Here is a 20,965-nt window from a genome sequence, read left to right on the forward strand (position 1 = left end):
GGCACACAGAATGTTGTTGACTTTTGACCAGGGATGGTTTTGATGCTATGGGTGGGACGGAACTGGACTGAAGAAATTTGTAAGTTTGAGTGGCAACAACAGCTTCCAATATCTGAGTAGAAGATAGAGAAGTCTGGTAGTTTGAGAGGACAAGGATGGGCTTTTTAAAGAAAAACAGAGACTTTTAAAAAAACAGGGTGGTTATGGCAATTTTAAAAGTGGAAGGAAAAATGTCTGAGAAGAAGGAACAGTTGATTATGTCAGGGAGCACAGAGTTGAAAAGGAGCAGCTGAATAGTCGGAAGCTGAGAGAGGAGAGGCCAAGGAAGCAGGATGTGAGCTTCAGGGAGAGATGAGTCTGGTGAAAGATAAGAAGGTCAAAGTTAGGATGGTTGAGGAGGGGACATAGGAACATAGGGACAGGAATAGGCCATTCGGCCCATCGAGCCTGCTCCACCATTCAAACAGATCATGGCTGATCATCTACCTGTTACGCCATTTTTCCCACGATCCCAATATCCCTTGAAGCCATTAGTATCCAGAAATCTATTGATTTGTGTCTTGAACATGCTCACTGACTAAGCTTCCACAGCCCTCTGGGGTACAGAATTCCAAAGATTCACCATGCTCTGAGTGAAGAAATTCCTCCTCATCTCAGTCTTAAATGGCGTGCCCCTTATTCTGAGACTGTGTCCCTGGTTCTAGACTCACCAGCCAGCAGAAACATCCTGTCTCGCCCTGTAAGAATTTTGCAAGTTTCAGTGAGATCACCTCTCATTCTTCGAAACTCTAGAGAATATAGGTCCAGTTTCCTCAATCTCCCCTCATGCAGCCATCCCAGGCATTGGTATGGTGGACCTCTGTTGCTCTCCCTCTATGGAAGATACATCCTTCATCAGATAAAGAGACCAAAACTGTACACAATACTCCAGATGCGGTCTCACCAAGGCTCTATACAAATGCAGCAAGACATCTTTAGTCCTGTACTCAAATCCCTTTGCAATGAAGACCAACATACAATTTGCCTTCCTAATTGCTTGCTGCACCTGCATGCTAGCTTTTAGTGACTCATGAACAAGGACACCCAGGTCCCTTTGGACATCAACACTTCCCAACCTCTCACCATTTAAGAAATACTCTGCCTTTCTGTTTTTTCTATCAAAGTGATAACTCCACACTAATTCACATCGGGCAGAATTTTTCCCCCGTCAGGGGGGGAAGTTGAAGAGCGGGCGCATGGAGGCGCGCCTCTGATCGGTGCCCCCAATTGGGGGCGCGCCGCCATTTTACGTGGGCGGGCCAATTAAGGCCCACCCAGCATGATGTCTGCACAGAAGCACTATGCGCTCCCTGTGCGGGCAGGGGGAATCCCTAAACCCGAGGGTGCGCTCTTTCGCACATGCGCATGAAAGACTGCACTCATCTCCCTGAAGCTAAGTACTGCTCTACTGTAAAAAATATTAAAAATAGAAAAAAAAATCCTTGATATGTCCCCTCATGTGACACTGTCACATGAGTTGGGACATGTCTATAACTTTTAAAAAGACTTTAATTAAATTTTTAAAAACCTACATGGAACCTCATCCCGCCTGTGGATGAGGTTTCATGCTTTTTCTAATGCCTGCCGGGGCTCCTGGCCTGCCCGCCAACCTTAAGGTTGGACGGGCAGGTCCATTAATTACTTAAATGATTCTGTCAATGGCCTCAATTGGCCATTGACAGGTCGGTGGATTTTGCTGAGCCCGCGCCTACCTGAAAATTTAAACGGGGAACGGTGACGTCCGGAGTTTCGCCCGACGTCACCACGTGTCATTTTATGCGTCGGCGAGCAGGCCCCGCTCCCTGCTCACCGACGGGAAAATCCTGGCCATTGTATTCCATCTGCCATGTTCATCCCCATTCACGTAACCTGTCCAATTCCCCTTGAAGCCTTCTTGCATCCTCTTCACAACTCTCATTCCCGCCTAGTTTGTGTCATAAGAAAATTTGGAAATATTACATTTGGTCCCCACATCCAAATCATTAACATAAATTTTAAACATCTGTGGCCCCCATGTGGTACCCCACTAGTAACAGCGTGCCATTCTGAGAACGACCCGTTTATACTTATTCTCTGTTTTCTGTCTGCTAACCAATTCTCAATCCATAGCAGTATATTACTCCCAATCCCATGTGCTGCAATTTTTTTTACTAACATCCTGTGTGAGACCGAATCGAAAGCTTTCTGAAAATCCAAATACACCACATCCACTGGTTCTCCTTTATCAATGCTACAAGTAACATCCTCAAAAAAAACTCCAACAGGTTTGTCAAACATTTACTTCCCTTTCATAAATCTATGTTGACTCTGCCCAATCATATCATTATTTTCCAAGTGTCCAGTTATCACATCCTTTGTAATAGATTCTAATACTTTCCCTACAACTGATGTCAAACTAATAGGTCTGTAGTTCTCAATTTTCTGTCTCCCTTCCTTCTTAAATAATGGTGTTACATTTGCTACTTTCCAGTCTGCAGGAACTTCTCCAGAATCCATAGAATTTTGAAAGATAACCACCAATGCATCCACTATCTCTATAGCCACCTCCTTCAACACTCTGGATGCAGCTCATTTTGTCCAGAGGACTTATCAGCCTTAAATCCAATTAATTTTTTGAATAGTACCTCTTTATTAATACTAATTTATGTCAGTTCCTTGGTTCCCTAGTATTTCTGGGAGATTTTCTGTACCTTCCTCCATGAAGACAGTTACAAAGTAATTGTTTAGTTTCTCCACGATTTCCCTATTCTCCATTATAAATTCTCCTGTCTCTGCCTATAATGGATCTACGTTTGTCCTTGCTGATTTTTTCCTTTCCACATACCTAAAGAAGCTTTTAATGTCCACCTTTGTTACTCACCATCTTGCATTCATCTATTCCCTTTCTTTATCAATTTCTTGATCATCCTTTGCTGGATTCTAAATTGCTCCCAATCCTCAGGTTTACCACTTTTCCTGACAATCTTATAAGCTACTTCCTTTGATCTAATACAATATTTAACTTATTTTCTTATCCACGGTTGATTCACCTCTCCTGTTGGGTTTTTATGTCTTACAGGAATGTACATTTGCTGTAGACCATGTAATACATCTTTAGATACTAGCTACACTGTCTACCATCAAATCTTTTACAATATTTTCCCAACCTATCATAGCCAAATTCCCCCTCAGACCTTCATAATCTCCTTTGTTCAGATTTAGGGCCCTAATTTCAGAATGAACTATATCACTTTCAAACTTAATGTAAAGCTCCATCAAGTTGTGGTCACTATTTCCTAATGGCTCATTTACAGCAAGGTTATGATTAGCCCTTTCTCATTAGATAACACTAAATCTAAAATAGCCCGATCGCTAGTTGCTACATTAATGTACTGCTCCAGAAACCCATCTTGTACACACAGGAAATCATCCTCTATGGCATTAGTGATAACTAGGTTTACCCCGTCTATATATAAATTGAAGTTACCCATTATTACTGTTACATGCAGCTCTAATTTCCTGATTATTTCCTGATTAAATCATCTATATTGTTGCAAATGCTGTGTGCATTCAGATAGAGTGCCCTTAACTTTGTCTTTTTAACATTATTCCACATTCTCATCCTATTTGATGCTTTCCTTTGTTTCATCTGCCTTCGAATTTTGTTTACTACTCTTCTTCTTCCCGTTACCAGCTTTGCTTCCCTCCAATCTGAGCTCCCTTTCAGGTTCCCAACCCTCCGCCAATCTATTTTGGCAAATCTCCCTGCGAGGCTGTTACTCCCGGTCCTGCTGAGATGTAACCCGTCCATCTTGTACTTGTCCCATTTGCCCCAGAACTAGTCGACAATGCATCAGAAATATTATGCCTTCCCTTCTACGCCAATTCTCCAGCCACGCGTTCAATCCTCCTATTCCTATGCACAGTAGCATGTGGCACTGGGAGTAATCCTGAGATTACTACTTTTGAGGTCCTGCTTTTTAATTTCTTTCCTAACTCCCTAAAATCTGCTTTCAGGACCGCATCCCTCTTTCTGTCTATGTCATTGGTATCAATGTGGACCACGACCTCTGGCTGTTTATCTTCCCCCAGAAGAATGTCCTGCAGCTGTTCTGTGACAACATTGATCCTGGCACCAGGGAGGCAACTTACCATCCTGGAGTCAAGTCTATGGCCACAAAACTCCTGTCTGATCCCCTAGCGAATCCCCTATAACTATCATCTTTCCACTCTTCTTTCTCCCCTCCTGTGCAGCTGAGTCACCCGTGGTGCCACTGCACCAATGTAAGGATCAAATACTGGAGGGTGAAAAAGGTAGAAAAAGAAAGAAGCACCTCTTACCTCCATTCAGCAAACTCCCTTACTCATCAAACTCCTAGTTACACACGGGGCGGGATTTTCCGCTCCTACCTGTGACAGGCGTAATGGTGGATGGGAGGGGAAAATATCACGGGAGCGCAAAAGTCAGTTTTATGTCGGCGTGAAAACAGGTTGCAATCGTGCACTCCAGACTTCAATGGCGGTGCACGTTTCCTGCTGCGCCATGTCAGGAACGCCATTTGAATATATTTGAATATCATGCATGCTCGTTATGAAGGCATCTGGCTGGAATCAAGCCCCCAATCCAGATCAAAAGACCACACTGGTGTCTAATTAGACCGGCATGATTCACAATCAGATATAAGGGTCGTGCACCTTGCAAACTGCGCTTCACTCATCACTTCAAGGTCTGTTCACCTATCTTACACCGCGCTGTGCTCGCAGCTACTGCGACTCCATGCCAGGCTTTGCAGGCAACAGCACATCGATTTCAGGGGGCTCTTGGCCAAGGCAATACATACTAAACCAGCGGTGAGGTGGGGTTGAGTTGAAATGGGCTGGAGGGCAAAGGCTTGACTGGGGGGATGTGGGGTTGAGAGCAAAGGTTCACTGGGTGGAGGGTGGGGAAGACTGGGGAAGGGTGCACTCGCTTACGTGATTGGGGGTGCGGGAGAAGCATCCTTGGGGCCAAAATGGGAAAAGAGTCGCGGGCAGAAGACCAAAAGAGTCGGAGTCAGTATGGGAAAGAGTGTCTAGTAAAGAAGTGCTTTGGTTTAGATTGATTAGCTTCCAAAGACTGCCTTAGTCCCAGTCCAGGTAGGGGGAAAGCATGCCAGTCCACCTTCAGCCATACCCAGAATAGTTCGCGCAGGGTGTGGTCATCACCATATGCACATCGGTCTGGGGGGTTTCGGGCATAATACTGGGCTGCAGATCGTCGCAGTCAAGGGAGGCATCTGCAGCCTATCTATTGGGAACAGGTAGTGTAGGGGTGGACACTCGATGGCCACAGTGTGGGGGACCCCTATGTGTTACTTCAAGGTGGGGAGGGGTAAGGTCAACATGGCGCATAGGCATATCCATCTCAAACGATTCAGGGGATAACACAGGGACATCCACCACAATGAAAATGGGATGACGGATTACAGGGGAGGACTGAGAATTATTGAACAGATGGAAATCTGTACTTTATGCTCCTCCAGGACAATGGGCGAGATTTCCACAGTCACACTGGACTGTTAGTAAAACTTCAGGACCACCATCATGCAACCTGAAGCTATGGGGCAGTTGCAAATGAAACTAGGAAAGAAACGCTGCTGGGGAGGGCTCTTAGGGCTCCTGGGGGGAGTGGATCACTGCACTGGTGGGTCAATTTAAAGGGTACACAATTGAAACCTGTATTCCCAAATGAACAGAATTTTTTATTCATTCATGGGATGTGAACGTTGTTAGCTAGGCCAGCATTTATTGCCCATCCTTAATTGCCCTTGAGAAGGTGGTGGTGAGCTGCCTTCTTGAACCGCTGCAGTCGATGTGGTGTAGGTACACCCACAGTGCTGTTAGGAAGGGAGTTCCAGGGTTTTGACCCAGCGACAATGAAGGAACGGCAATATATTTCCAAGTCAGAGTGGTGAGTGGCTTGGAGGGTGCTGTTCCCATGTGCCTGCTGCACTTGTCCTTCTAAATGGTAGCGGTCATGGGTTTGGAAGGTACTTTCTAAGGAGCCTTGGTGAATTCCTGCAGTGCATCTTGTAGGTGGTACATACTGCTGCCTCTGTGCTTCAGTAGTGGAGGTAGTGAATGTTTGTGATGGGGTTCCAATCAAGTGGGTTGCTTTGAGCTGGATGGTGTCAAGCTTCTTGAGTGTTGTTGGAGCTGCACTCATTCAGGCAAGTGGAGAGTATTCCATCACATTCCTAATTTGTGCTTTGTAGATGGTGGACAGGCTTTGGCGAGTCAGGAGGTGAGTTACTTGCTGCAGGATTCCTAGCCTCTGACCTGCTCTTGTAGCCACAATATATATATGGCAGGTCCAGTTCAGTTTCTGGTCCCCCAGGATGTTGCTAGTAGTGGATTTAGTGATGGCAATGCCATTGAATGTCAAGGGGCAATGGTTAGATTCTCTCTTGTTGAAGATGGTCATTGCCTGGCACTTCTGTGGCATGAATGTTCCTTGTTACTTCTCAGCCCAAGCCTGGATATTGTCCAGGTCTTGCTGCATTTAGACATGGACTATCTAATGAGTCACAAATGGTGCTGAACATTGTGCAATCATCACGAACATCCCCACTTCTGACCTTATAATGGAAGGAAGGTCATTGATGAAGCAGTTGAAGATGGTTGGGCCTAGGACACTACCCTGAGGAACTCCTGCGGTGATGTCCTGGAACTGAGATGATTGACCTCCATCAACCACAACCACCTTCCTTTGTTCTAGGTATGACTCCAGCCAGCAGAGAATTTTCCCCTTGATTTCCATTGACTCCAATTTTGCTAGAGCTCCTTGATGCCACACTTGGTCAAATACTGCCTTGATGTCAAGGGCAGTCACTCTCACCTCACCTCTGAAGTTCAGCTCTTTTATCCATGTTTGAACGAAGGCTGTAATGAGGTCAGGAGCTGAGTGCCCCTGGCAAAACCCAAACTGAATATCAGTGAGCAGGTTATTGCTAAGCAAGAGCTTCTTGAGAGCCTGTTGATGACCCCTTCCACTACTTCACTGATGATCGAGAGTAGACTGATGGGTCAGTAATTGGCAGGATTGGATTTGCCCTGCTTTTTGTGTATAGGACATACCTGGGCAATTTTCCACATTGATGGATAGATGCCAATGTTGTAGCTATACTGGGACAGCTTAGCTAGGGGCGCGGCAAGTTCTGGAGCACAACTCTTCAGTACTATTGCCAGAATATTTTGAGGGCCCAGAGCCTCTGCAGTATCCAGTACCTTCAGCTGTTTCTTGAGATTGCGTGGAGTGAATCAAATTGGCTGAAGGCTGGCATCTGTGATGCTTGGGACCTCCGGAGGAGATGGATCATCCACTTGGCACTTCTGGCTGAAGATTGTTGCAAATGCTTCAGCTTTATCTTTTGCACTGATATGCTGGGTTTCCCCATCATTGAGTATGAGGATATTTGTGGAGCCTCTTCCTCCAGTGAGTTGCTTAATTATCCACCTATATTCATAACTGGATGTGAAGAATTGCAGATCTGATCCATTGGTTGTGGAATCGCTTAGCTCTGTCTATCGCTTGCTGGTTATGCTGTATGTAGCTTCACCAGGTTGACACCTCATTTTCAGGTAAGCTAAACATACCTGGTGCTGCTCTGGCATGCCCTCCTGCACTCTTCATTGAACCAAGATTGATTCCCTGGTTTGGTGGTAATGGTAGAGTGGGGGATATGCCAGGCCATGAGGTTACAGATTGTGGTTGTATGCAATTCTGCTGCTGCTGATTGCCCACAGCACCTCATTGTTGGCCTGTCTTGAGTTGCTAGATCTGTTTGAAATCTATCCCATTTAGCATGGTGGTAGTGTCACACAACACGATGGAGAGTATGCTCAATATGAAGATGGGGTTTCATCTCCACAAGGACTGTCCAGTGGTCACTCCTACCGATACTGTCATGGACAGATGCAGCAGCAACAGGCGGGTTGTTGAATATGAGGTCAAGTATGTTTTTCCCTCTTCTTTGTTCCTTCACCACCTGCCATAGACCCAGTCTAGCAGCTGTGTCCTTTAGGACTCGGCCAACTCAGTCAGTAGTGGAGCTACCGAGCCACTCTTGGTAATGGACATTGAAGTCCCCCAGCTAGAGTACATTCTGCGCCCTTGGCGTCCTCTGTTTCCTCCATGTGGTGTTCAACACGGAGGAGGAGTACTTATTCATCAGCCGAGGCAGGGGGTTGGTGGGGCAGTACGTGGTAATCAGCAGGAGGTTTCCCTGCCCATGTTTGACTTGATGCCATGAAATCTCATGGGGTCTGGAGTCGATGTTGAGGACTCCAAAGGCAACTCCCTCTTGACTGTATGCCACTGTGCTGCCACCTCTGCTTGGCCTATCCTGCCGGTGGAACATGCCATACCCAAGGATGGTGATGGTGGTGTCTAGGACATTGTCTATAAGGTAAGATTCCGTGTGTATGACTATGTCAGTCTGTGGCTTGACTAGTCTGTGAGACAGATCTCCTAATTTTGGCACAAGCCCCCAGATGTCAGTAAGGAAGACTTTGTAGGGTCAACAGGGCTAAGTTTGCCACTGTCGTTTCCAGTGCCTAGGTTGATGCCAGGTGTTCCACCCGGTTTCATTCCTTTTCCAATTTTCTGGAGTGGTTTGATACAACTGAGTGGCTTGCTAGGCTATTTTAGAGGGCATTTATGAGTCAACCACATTGTTGTGGGTCTGGAGTCACCAGGTAAGGACAGCAGATTTCCTTCCCTAAAGGACGTTAGTGAACTAGATGGGTTTCACAACAATCAATTCATTGTCATCAGCAGACTTTAAATTCCAGATTTTTATTGAATTCAAATTCCACCATCTGTCGTGGTGGGATTTGAACCCCAGGTCTCATGACAATACCACTATGCCACTGTCTCCCCAATACAGACAACTCTACATCACAAGCGGTCAACGCTATATGATTGTGCGCTAGGGCAAAAATGTGTCGGCGAGGGTCAGATCTCAGGAACATTGAGGTGGGAAAGGTGCGCACTAATATTGAGGAGCTATGCAGATTTACAGTCTGAGAGTCGACAACGCTGAAGGCAGACAGGAGCACACATGACCTCAGAGTATGGGCTGATGGATTGAATACCCTCATGGCTGACGGAGAGTACATAGAGTTCAAGGAAAGATAACCCATCTCCATCTACATCTCCCCTTCTACACTTCACCTTTACCTTTCCACAATGCAGAAAAGGCGGTGGACTACATGAGCCTCCATTCAGCACAGCCAAGAATGAACGTCACTTGAACCTGCAAAGCATGTCTAAGAGATGCCTTGCACAAGCACACTTACATTGAGGCTTACACTTCACTGATGTCAGAAATGAGCTGAAAATATACACACGCTGTTATGAGATGGCTGCACACAATATCGACCAAAGGCACATGATGTGACATCTGCTATAAGTGAGAGGAGGAGACATGGTATGACACCTGATTGACTGCAACACAGCTCAGCAAACAGAGGAGGCATATGCAAAAGGAGATGTTGAATGGGTGCAATTCTATTTACATTGTTGGAAATTATATACATCTGGTGAACACCCTTGCAACCTGTGTGCTCCTAGTATTTCTTGATCTTCTTAACCTTACCACTACATCTTGATGCATTCCCAACATCCACAGTGTAGGTGGCGGCAGCCTGCTGACTGCTACGCCCTGTTGTCTGTGATGACTTTGGCGGGCATCCTCTGGAGGGCAAGGGCTGAAGGTCCTTGGCCTGCTTTGGGTCGCCTGCTGAAGGCCAGGTGCACCCTCCTCGGCCCGTGGAGCTGGAGGTGATGGGGTCACAGACAGAGGGGATTGGGATCGGCTGGACGCTCCCAGAGTCACCTGGGCGGAGGACCCGGGGGGGTGGGGGGGGGACGGCAGCTGCAGGTCCTCATTCCAATGGGTGCCAAAGGGTCCCTGGCTGAATCCTTGAGGAGAAAGGGCACTTGGAGTGAGATTGAGCTGCCCTGTCCCCCATTGGCGTAGCCACTGCTGGATGCCAGCAATACTAACAGCTATGGAATGCAACTCCTGGTGGCACAGTGCAGGACCTATGTCTAGGACCAAGGTCTCCATGCGGCTGCCATCCTACCAGTTTTGACCTTGGTGCGCTGGCATGCCAGCGCTATCACCTCAGACGGAATGCAGACAGACTCCTCCATTGTCTGTTGCAATCTATGGAATGGATCTGACAACCATGCCGTGTCTGTGGCTGCAGTTCCAACACCTGAGTTAGGACCAAATCCACAGCTCGTCATCTGGCTGAAACTCAGCAGAATCCTTGCCTCCAGCAGTCCTCCAAGTATCGGTGAACTTTGATGTGCCTGCCTCTGCCTGTTGTGGACCCGAATCTGTGCTGTGCTCACCAGATTGTGGCGCCCAGCCTGCTCTAGATCTACGTTCCACCAATGTGTGTGTCTCTGTGCTGGTGGAGGGTGTGTGTGAACGCTATGACAGCTCTTCTGTAGGTGTGTCCTCAGCATCCTCATCCAAGGTGTCTTTGGCACTGGATACGAGGGGCTGGCTCCGTGTCCTGGAGAGTTTGGCTGCGATGCCTATGGAAGAGTAGAGATATTTAGCGCATGGCTGCACACTCCAAAGCATAACAATTTCACTCGCAGTCTCGCTGTCTGAAGGATCAGCTAGTGCAGGGTCTTCACTTGGGTCTGCACCTCTGACCTTACCCTTCCAGCAGTCACAGTCCCAGTCAGAACCTTGAGCTCAGGTATCTCCCCGTCAGTCTGGGACCTCTCCCTTTTATTGTGGGCGAGCTTGTCCTACATAAAGACAGATGGAGAGGATGTGAGCTGGACGCATGCCAAGGTAGATGATAAGGTTGCCTGCCTTCTGTGGGTGCTGAGTGGAGCTGTACACAGGATAAGGACGCAAACTGCACAGGATGTGAGCCCAGATGTTAGCATATGTGTGGGAGAATCATTGGCGATGTCCCTTTTTGCTGGTAGTGAGATCCCTTTGGACTGTCAGCCTACGAATGTCTGAGGGGCTTGTGAAAGCGTGAATTGAGAGTAATGAGAAGGTTGACTTACCTGGCAGCACGGATGAGATCATTCATCTTTTTTCTGCATTGGATGGCTGATCTCTTATGGACTGCATTAGCGCTCACCACCCTGGCCACCCTCTCCCAAGCTGGAGTGGTGAGGATGGTGGACCTCCTTCAGCCATCACGGGGGTAGAGCACTTCACGAGGGTGCTCGACAGCTTCCAGAAGGTGATCCAGCAACGCATCACTAAACTTGAGGGCTGCAGTCTTCTTCCTTTTGGGGGCCATCTCTCACTTGGAGCTGTCTTGGGCGCAGACATTAAGAAGGCTGTGCATGAGTGCACTTTAAATATGGCACCCTGAGCGATTATCCGCTCAGGTCACCACGGGGCGGAAGAATCATAGCCTGCACAGATGCGTGCAATATGATGTGTTCCCTGTTTATGCATATTTAATAAGGCGAAAATTGGGCACGAAAACCCACCATTGCAGCCAGCGAGGAAAACGCCGCTTTTCCTGCCCACCGCCACACTTAGTTCCCGGAGGGGAAAATCTCTTCCTCAGTTCAGGGCGCACTCAAGACCTCAGTATTTACGTTATCTGAAAGTCAGAAGAGTCAGTTCTGTTGCAGTTACAGAAACCAGATCAGACTAGTTAGCTAATTTCAGCTGCTCTCCAGTAGAGCTTGTTTATCCCTGCCTAAGGCTGGGAGAAACTTACATTACTTAGACACTGGCCAGAATTCTCCCGTCAGCGATTTGGGGGCGGGGCCCGCTCGCCAACGGGAAAATTACGTCGGGAGGAACCCCCGACGTCATCCCGCCCCAACTAAGGCCATTGACAGGATAATTAAGGTAATTAAAGGCCCTGCCCATCCAACCTTAACATTGTCACATGAGGGGGACATGTTAATAATTTTTTAAATTTTTCTATTATTTAAGTGTACAAACCTTTCAGCGTTCTCCCTGAGATAGCACTTAGTCTCAGGGAGCAGTGCGCTCTTTTGCGCGCATGTGTGAAAGAGTGCACTTTGACAGTTGGGGAATCCCCCCCCCCCCCCCCCCTCCACCCCCCCCTCCCCCCCACCGCACAGGAAACGCATAGTGCTTCCTGTCGGGCAGCCCGTTGGGCGGGCCATAATTGGTCCGCCCACTTAAAATGGCGGCGGAGTTCGGCTGCCTGCACGCCGCCGAGCCGGTGGGGCCCGCCCATCGAGGGCTAAATTCTGCCCACTAAATTTCAGTCAAATGCAAAATGCAGTCAAGACTAGATTTTTAGAAAGAGATTGACTCTTAAGACTCTCTCGCTCACCAAACTCCGAAGCCAGGATTTTCTGGCCCCAGCACTGCATCAGATGCACAGGCCATTCAAACTTCCAGTCACTTCGATGGGACCGGAACATCCTGCCGGAGGGAGGCGCCAGAAAATTCTGGCCCTAGTTTCACACTCAGTTCAGGCTGCACTCAAGTTGCTGGACAGTTGCTGGCAGAAGCTGAGGGTGTTAGCCTCAACTTTGAACCTTCATAACTCTCAATGCTCACAAGTTAAGGCTCTTTAAGACTCATGGAAAGAAAATGACACACACACAGTATTTGTTTGACATAATGCTGTTGCTCATCACCCAACTACAAGTGGAAGACATAACAGTTTGGAAATTCATCTTGGGCTGTCATACAGCCTTGGATTCTTCTTGGGATAGGACTGAATACTGTGCAGGGCTTCCAAGAGGCAGCCCATGTGATTCTGCCCATTTTTTGCTAATACCCAAGGCACATTTTTAACCCAGCAAATCTATGATGAATGTTATAATGAAAAAAATTGCAAAGAATATTTCATTATGAAATTGCTTCTTTTTTAAAAAAGTAAATTCTGACGCATATTGGCGATTATATCAATCTTGGTTTGTTTTAATTGAAATCAACCAAATGTGTTACATCTATAGCAGATTGAGACCATTGTTAATGTTACTCGTTCAGTTCCCTGAGCTTTCTTCAGCACCTTTACCCTCTTTGACCACCAAAACCCAATAGTCTTTTTAACATAGCAGGTTCCAGGAGTTGTCAATGAACTTGACAGCTATGTGTTCTGACACAGAATCATAAAATATTGAGCGGTTACATTATTAATTTTCAATAGCTGGTCTTTCAATTGGCCAGAGAAAAACAACCTATAATACTGTTGTTCAGTCAATGTAAACATTATTTTCAAAAGTTGTCCCCACCTTAAAAATGGACAGTGGGAGTCAATAGGAAGAGGATGCAGAGTAAGGGAAAGTTAGGTTTTTTGTGGGGGTTGGGAGAAGTTTAGAAAAGATAAATTAGATAGAATAAAGAGAAAACTGAGACGATATGATAAGACATTAAGCCCTGGAAACTCCTTGGATCCAACCACACTGGTGTGAGGGAAAAGGAGTGATCCTGACCTTCTCCAAGGCCAGAAACCCCAAATCAACTCCAAAGGACAGCATAATTTACATAGCCACTGCCCCAACCTGAGCTAATCCACCTCCCAAGAACAAAGTGGAGTCTCCTGACACCTAAAGGGGCCGAAGAAAGAAATTTTAAGTAACAATCCGCCCTCGAGCCAGTTGATTACAGGAAGCAACCAATCCCCTTTGAGAATGAATACCCTCCTCTAGTAAAGGTTTGGGGCCTTCAAAAGGTGGCAAAGGCCTCGAGTACACCAAGCCATAATTGGCATGAATTCTGTTAAAATCTTTCAAGGGCATAAATTTCCTTGGAAAGCCTTTGAAATGACCTGCCACACATCCTTGATATAGTGGGGAGCAGGCAGAAACACTGGAAAATCAGGGAGCTCCCTGATTTCTATCGAAGATCAGAATTTAAAGGTCTAATCTAACTGGAAGCTCATGTTACACCCCTGGGCAAGAAATAAAAATTATACCCACAGGAATTTCAGTGCTGAAATATTTTGTGTTTATAAGCTAAAATTGTCTTGAATGTGACTTTTAGTTGTATATGATTCATATTGTCGTGACCCCAGATACAAACGCATGTTTTATTACTATAGTATTTGTGTTTACTTCAGTATCACTGTATTTGGGCGAAAACTTACAAAAATCATCCAGCCAGGGAGACAATCATTTCCTTGCACCTGGCGGCAGGATTCATTTCTCTCATCAACTTCTCCTAGGCTCATGTTTGCACATCTAATTTTGAAAGATTATGTTGGAAATGTCTACCTTGACCTAACCACCACTGTCAGCTACATTTCCATCAGGTTCAGATAGGTTCCATGCTCTTAACATGTTTGGTCTGTACCTGGATCTCCAAACCTTGACAGATTTCTAAATTCTAATACTGTTCATGGACACCTGACGCAATATTCTCACACCTGTCAACGACATTCAGTAGTCCCATCATAGTTGCTACAGATATGAACAGATTTTTCCACTCTCTCAATCTCTATGAAATTGTGCCCTCTGTGGACCAAACACACAATATTTCATTAGGAATTTGAAAAATTGTAATTCCAGTTAAGGATTGTAATTATTCTTTTTGTGCCAGTTTTAAAGTGCTTAAAGTCTCTGCACTTATTTTTAAAAGAACTCTGACAGCCATTGGGTATCTTGTTGAAAACCCAGTGTCTCATTGTTAAGGATCCTAAATTTACACTACTCATATGAATGCATGGTGCTCTCCTTTGTACATGAGCTATTCCACTAGATGGTAATTAAATATATGGTTGTGGTGAAAGGTTGAGTTGCAGTGTATAAAAGTAGTCCCTAAGATGTCACTTTCAAAATAACTCATTTTGGTGGCATGTTCTGCTCGTCAGTTAAGTGTCCAAACAACAGGACAAGAAAAGATTGGCTTGTTCACGTCAATAACACACTTGGGAGATTTGATTGTGTGAAAAATTTGGACTTGGTAGCATAATATTTAAATAAAGCTATGCTCCTTTTCAGCAAAACCATTGTAAAATCAAGCTCAATGCTAAAATGCCACAGATCTGGCTGTTGTTTGTGAACCAGACTTTCTGGTACCCTAGCAATTGTTCCACAATCGACCTGAATGACCAGAAAGTATACCCACAGGTGAGAACAGGATCACACTTGCTGTGATGATGCTTAGCCAATTAAGTGGCTAAAATGCATTGTCAAAACTCATACATTGATAAATAATCACATAGGTGAAGTACCAGATGTAGGACAGCACCTGCGAAACTGTCTTAATGAATGAATCATATCCTTTGGAAGATGGGTAGTAAAGGGGGAACCCCCTTTGCCTGAGATCTACCGTCATCTATCTGATACCAACTCAACGCTAAATAAAGATTAGAAAACTAAAACAGTAGAAACACAAAGATTGAAAACCAAGAAGGCAATGAATGTACCTGTCCCAGAGATCGAAGAAAGAAAAGTAAGAGGTCAGATGAGAAATAGAATGAAAGTAAACTGATTATTAACAGGATGAACACAATTAGAAAAAAAACAAATGAAAGAGGATACAGGAGTTTATATGAACCATGAAGCACAACTTTAAAACTAAAACTTCCCTTTTCAGATGAAGGCATATAAGAAGTCATCAGTGAAATAATCTGATAAAATTACTTTCTACTCATGAGTCAGTCTTCAAAGAATTCAGAAATGACAAAGTTAAGAATAAGTCAGTAACACAGGTAAAACTAACCATATTTCACAGGAAGGGACTGAATATTCTGATTATTGCAGTGATAATGTTTTTATTATTGTTGAGAAATATTGTTGGCAAAGGAAACTATCATGAACAGTTGGGAGTGATGTCACAAGCCACTGATATGCAGCCAACCCCCACAAGTGTGGCAGTTAAGTGAGTTCAACTGACTAGCTTACATTATGTGAAATGGGTTTCATTAGTTCACATCAAACCTGCCAGAAAAAACAGATTCAGGTTCTGCAGCTTAAAAGTGCAGCATCTGCTGAGAGATCCACAGGTACCGAAAGCCAGATCAAAATGTTGAAACCTTCCACTTATTTTCCTGCAAGTTACTATTTTGGGTATCATTAAAATGGTCTGATTATATTGAGTATGTAATAAAATTAAGGTTTCTAAGAATTAGTCATTTGAGGTGCATATTATTTGTTCTAAATCGCTTTTCAGTTTAAAGATCTTTCATTACTATGATACCTCCCTCAGCTTAATTGCACTCTGAGGTCTTCCTCTGAACTAAAGAAAAAGTAATGTCTTGTTATGCTGTCAATATTATTCTGTGGTTTATGCTCTACTAAACGGCAATTATTCAGGTTGTGTACACTGTTTCAGCTGGTGGTTTAGGTCAATGCACACAACTGCTACGACAACAAATCTCTGCTGAAGTCACTTCATAACTCCATTTGGGATTTTTCATTTCATCAGCCATCACACCTTGTTGGAAGTCATTTATTTCACTTGTTGAACCTAGGGTGTTTAATTTCTAAACAATTAATTATCATATCTGAAAATAGTCTAATTCTGACATGAAAAAAACTCAGATTGTGAGCTGAGTGAAAGTCAAAATACAATGAGGAACTGGAACTACCCAAGGTCTATGCACGTAATCTTTGAAGAATGTGTATAAGTTAAAGGGTCAAAATAACCATAATTATAATAATTCCACAACTGAAGATCCTCTTGTTTCAAATATAAAAGTTGCACACATCTTTCTACTTAAGTATTTGGTTAACGGCATTGTGAATTCATTAGGTGGGAATTCATTAGCACCCAGTTTTGCACCCAAAGGTGGTGATGCAGACACAAGAGACTGTATTTTCCTTTTCTGGCCATGTACTGGCAGGCTTGGAGGAGGGGTTGCTGAAAAAATAAGGGAGTGCTGTGTCGGCAAAGGGCCCTGTCCATTCCTGGAGCAGACAGAGAGGATTGGTTATGCGGTCCATGGAGGAGGGCAACCAATTGAGAAGATTAAGTCCCCAGTTAAAGAAGATTTAGAGGATTCCACTACATGCAAGGAAATCTGTAACTGACTTTGTAAGCAAATATCAACGATAGCCCACTAGAGGCTGCGATCTCAATGGAGCAGCCTCCCTATGGTAGGCTGGAGACCCACTGGGGCCAGGGGCTCCATGCCCCAAAGAGGGGACTGCAGGAAGGAAAGGCCACACCAGCAGCCCAAACAATGTACCATCTGCTCTGATAATAGCTATGCCCCTCAACCTCCAGGTTGAGGCGCCCTCACGGTTACCAACCTGTCTCAGCAGCCCCCACCTCTCCTGGTGGGGTTGTCAAGGCTCAAGAGCTGCTAGCCCTCTGGGCAATTAGGAGGCCACCACTGGGATAATTATACTGGAGGGCATGCTGCTGCCAAGCGTGGGCTTAGGGCCCCCATTTGGTTCTAACACTGGGGTCCTGAAGCCCACAATAAAATCCAGCTCAACATATGCTCAATCTGGGAAGCCTGAGGATAGCCCAAAATTGGGCCATGCGTCTTCTCTAAATAATGTGAGTGAACTGCTGGTGGTAAATGTCAAGCCTTCAGATGCTTCCTGCTGCTTTAAATGTCAGGTTTCCTGATTTGCCAGTAATTGAAAAAAAAAAGATGGTGGGTGTGGGCCATTGCTGTGGAGCCAGGAATAGCACTTCTACTTTTCCTGGTCCCACAAGAATACTATTATTATATAAATTTTTAAAACTCTTTTTTACATTAGTGGCTACTGAAGAATCCAAATCTCAGACTAATTTCGGCAAGAGGGCCTAAAATGGTGTTTTATATTTACATTTTTAAGGGACATGAAGCAAGGCAGGGAAAGCTTCTGAGAGGCATCTGCAGACAGTGGGCAGCTGGGGGAAAGAGATTGACAGCCAGTGGGTGGGTTAAAATAGGAACTGTAGCCAGCTGGAGGAGAGGAGATAGGAATGAAATCTGATTGGGGGGTTAAGAGGCCAAAATCTTGCCTGGAAGAAGAGGGCTGAAACCCTCTGCTTTCAGTCTTAAAAACTTGCTTTGCAGCAGAGGTAGTGTTTGTGATACGTGGGTGCTTGAGGACAATTTTTTTAAAAACAGGGCAAGAGTAAGGGGAGTAAAGTACAACTTTAAACTAAGAAGTTTATGGCTTTAATTCCTGTGTTTTACATTGGGGCTCTCATGTAATGTTAGTTCCAAAGTAAATAATATTCAATTGTTTAGGTTTCAACTAGATATTCTTTTTCCAGAACAATTGAAGGAAGATGCCAATTACCTTCTGAGCATATGCAGTTGGTATTATGCCCCAGCAGCCATTCCCAATAGTTTTCTCCCAGTTGAAAGAGAGGGCAGAATTTTCCCCCCATTGAGGGGGAAGTTTAGGAGCAGGCGCGTGGAGGCGCGCCTCTGATCGGCGCCCCCAATTGGGGGCGCACCGCCATTTTACGTGACGTCCGCCAGGAAGCGCTATACGCTCCCTGTGCAAGCAGTGGGGGGGATTCCCCAAGCCGAGAGTGCGCTCTTTCACGCATGCGCATGAAAAAGCGTACTCGTCTCCCTGAGGCTAAGTGCTGCCTCAGGGAGATCGGCTCCACAATAAAAAATCTTTTAAAAAAATTTCCCTGACATGTCCCCTCATGTAACACTGTCACATGAGGTTTTTGAAAATGATGGACATGTTCCAACTCTGTCACATCTCAATACCACTCCACAAGAACTCAAGACTTCCCTCCCATTTCTAACAGGCCCTTGTACCCCTTACTAGTACCCTCAGCACCATCATACCCTTTACAGTGCTCCCAGATCCTACAACCACCAATTCTCTCTCCCATAACCTCACACTATCTAGTGCATCCACACCTTAACCCTAGCTTTCAGATCTTAACTTCTTCAGTACTACCAAAATCCACTTCCTAATTCTTCTCAATTTCCAATAACATATGCTAACATTGTTACAAACTGAATGATATTACTTTCCACAGTGCTAACTGTCTGTAGGAAACTAAGGCTCATAAAAATTGGGTTCTTTGCCTGATGTTCCTTCTGCTGGTACTCCACTCCCAAGTCTCCAGTGTGACCTTCTCCAGTTACCACTCTAGGCCTTTCTGCATGCCTCAGGTTTCTTTGTGGACCTGAAAATAACCAAGTTCCCAGCCATGATCTGGCAACTACTTTTAAGTTCTTTAAAATGATGAACACTTTAAAGGACATAAAGCTAGTTCCTGCATCACAGCCTGAAATGTGGTTATAATGCTTTTCTCAGTGGGTAAGAGTTGGATGCCCAACAACAATTTTATTGGCACAGAGTCAGGAACTGTTTTGTTAAATTTAAATCACTTAGTGCATGTATACAGTAATTGCTGACATACAATGAACAATTTGCAATATAAATGCAGTTTGTGTTTGAAATAACTGAAATAACTTCTGAAATAATTTTTAGAAATGTTCTGGGGGAATTAATGAAAGTTTAGAGACTTCATCCTATACTCGCCCCAAAATATACTACCAGAACACAGCCACTGATAAATATCAATCCCAGGCCCCCCAGCAGGTCGACACCTGAAACGAAAGACCTTCTACCCAAGAATCACAGAATCTTGCATCATCCTCCTCACCACGTGAGCCAAACTACCCATTCCCCACACCGATTGCCATAAAGTACACCTCTCTCAGCCATCTGATAACTAATGTGCCCTTCTCCAAATCTAGCAGAGTCCAACCCCACCATATGCCTCTAATAACTTCCAGACCTTCAACAAACCATTACCTGTACTGCAAGATTCCACAATATTCACATTTCCACTTTTGTTCCTTGAGCTCTTTCCCAGTATTACTACACATCCACCCCCACTCTTATGGTGGAATTTTCCTTTCCTAAGTCCCGTGGCAGGGGCAGTGATGGGAAGTGTTTCCCACCGCAGAGGCAACTGGGAATTCATGTCATATCACATGACCTCGGCCTCATTAATTATGCAGTCGGGGTGTTTCCCGACATATCATGCAGCGGGACGGGCTGGATGTTGTGCTCCCCGCCATCATATCCGGGCACCATATTTAAAAGGCATTCGGACAGCAACTTACCCACCACGCCGATTGAGATGGCCAAAAGAGGACAGGGTCCTCCAGTGCCCTGTCAGCAAATTCAGCGACACTTCCTTGGGTGTCCTACTCAACCAAGTGGAGGCCAGGAGTCCTCTTTCCAGCTGATGGGAGGAGGAGGAGGCCGAGCAGGAAGACCAACCCTGCATGGGAGCAAGTCTCCAGGGCAGTGGGTGCCCACCACCTCCAAATTCAGAAGAGGATGAATTACCTCATTCGTGCCACCAGGGGAAGTGAATACTCAGCTGCTCACACTCACCTCAATGAATGGTACATCGGCCTCAGTGATAACATGATAAGGTCATGCCTCATAGCCCCACTGCAGTCCATCTATTCTGCAGATGAAGAGGCTCCCTCACCCTTCCACACAGAGAACTCACATGCTGATTGGAAGGGGAAGGGGTGGGGGTGGTTAGCGGCTCAGGCGTTGAGGGCACCAGCAAGTTCCACAAATGACATACCTCTCTGAGCCTTATTTATATCTGCATGGGCTCACCACTCTGGAGGATGCTGGCCCAGAACCCTTCTGGACAATCTGCCGTGCATCAATCACATGGCACACTATATTGTGCGGGTTATTTGTAAGACTGGAAGCATCAGAAAGATACGTGAAATTGCTATTTACAATTAGATGCTAAATACAATTGCTCTCAACCCCATCTTGTCTTTTCTCTTTGCGCAGGAGAAGTTAAGCTATAATCACCGAGAGAGGGAGAAGACGGAACGGGGTTGGCCAGGGTTGAAAGAGCTCACTGATTTTGAAGGAGTGGGCAGCCCAGTTGGTCAGAGTGGACCAGGTTAGGGCCTTCGGAGATTCAGTGATTGGTTTTCCGCCTCCATCCAGTAAGAATCCATGCATGTCTTAGAAGCCTCAGGGCCAGGGGGGCCTCCATGCTGGAGGCAGCCCATACAG

General features: G+C 45.4%; 1 long non-coding RNA gene across 1 annotated transcript in view; it reads left to right on the forward strand.

The window, feature by feature from the left end:
• LOC144667745 (uncharacterized) overlaps positions 1 to 20,965 on the forward strand; it is a 49,829-nt gene extending 28,864 nt beyond the window's left edge. Inside the window, exon 3 of the long non-coding RNA XR_013573369.1 lies at positions 20,735 to 20,965. This is a non-coding gene — a long non-coding RNA (uncharacterized LOC144667745). The remainder of the gene's footprint in view (positions 1 to 20,734) is intronic.

Source organism: Cetorhinus maximus, chromosome 25 (assembly GCF_964194155.1).
Source record: "Cetorhinus maximus chromosome 25, sCetMax3.hap1.1, whole genome shotgun sequence".
Classification (NCBI taxonomy): domain Eukaryota; kingdom Metazoa; phylum Chordata; class Chondrichthyes; order Lamniformes; family Cetorhinidae; genus Cetorhinus; species Cetorhinus maximus.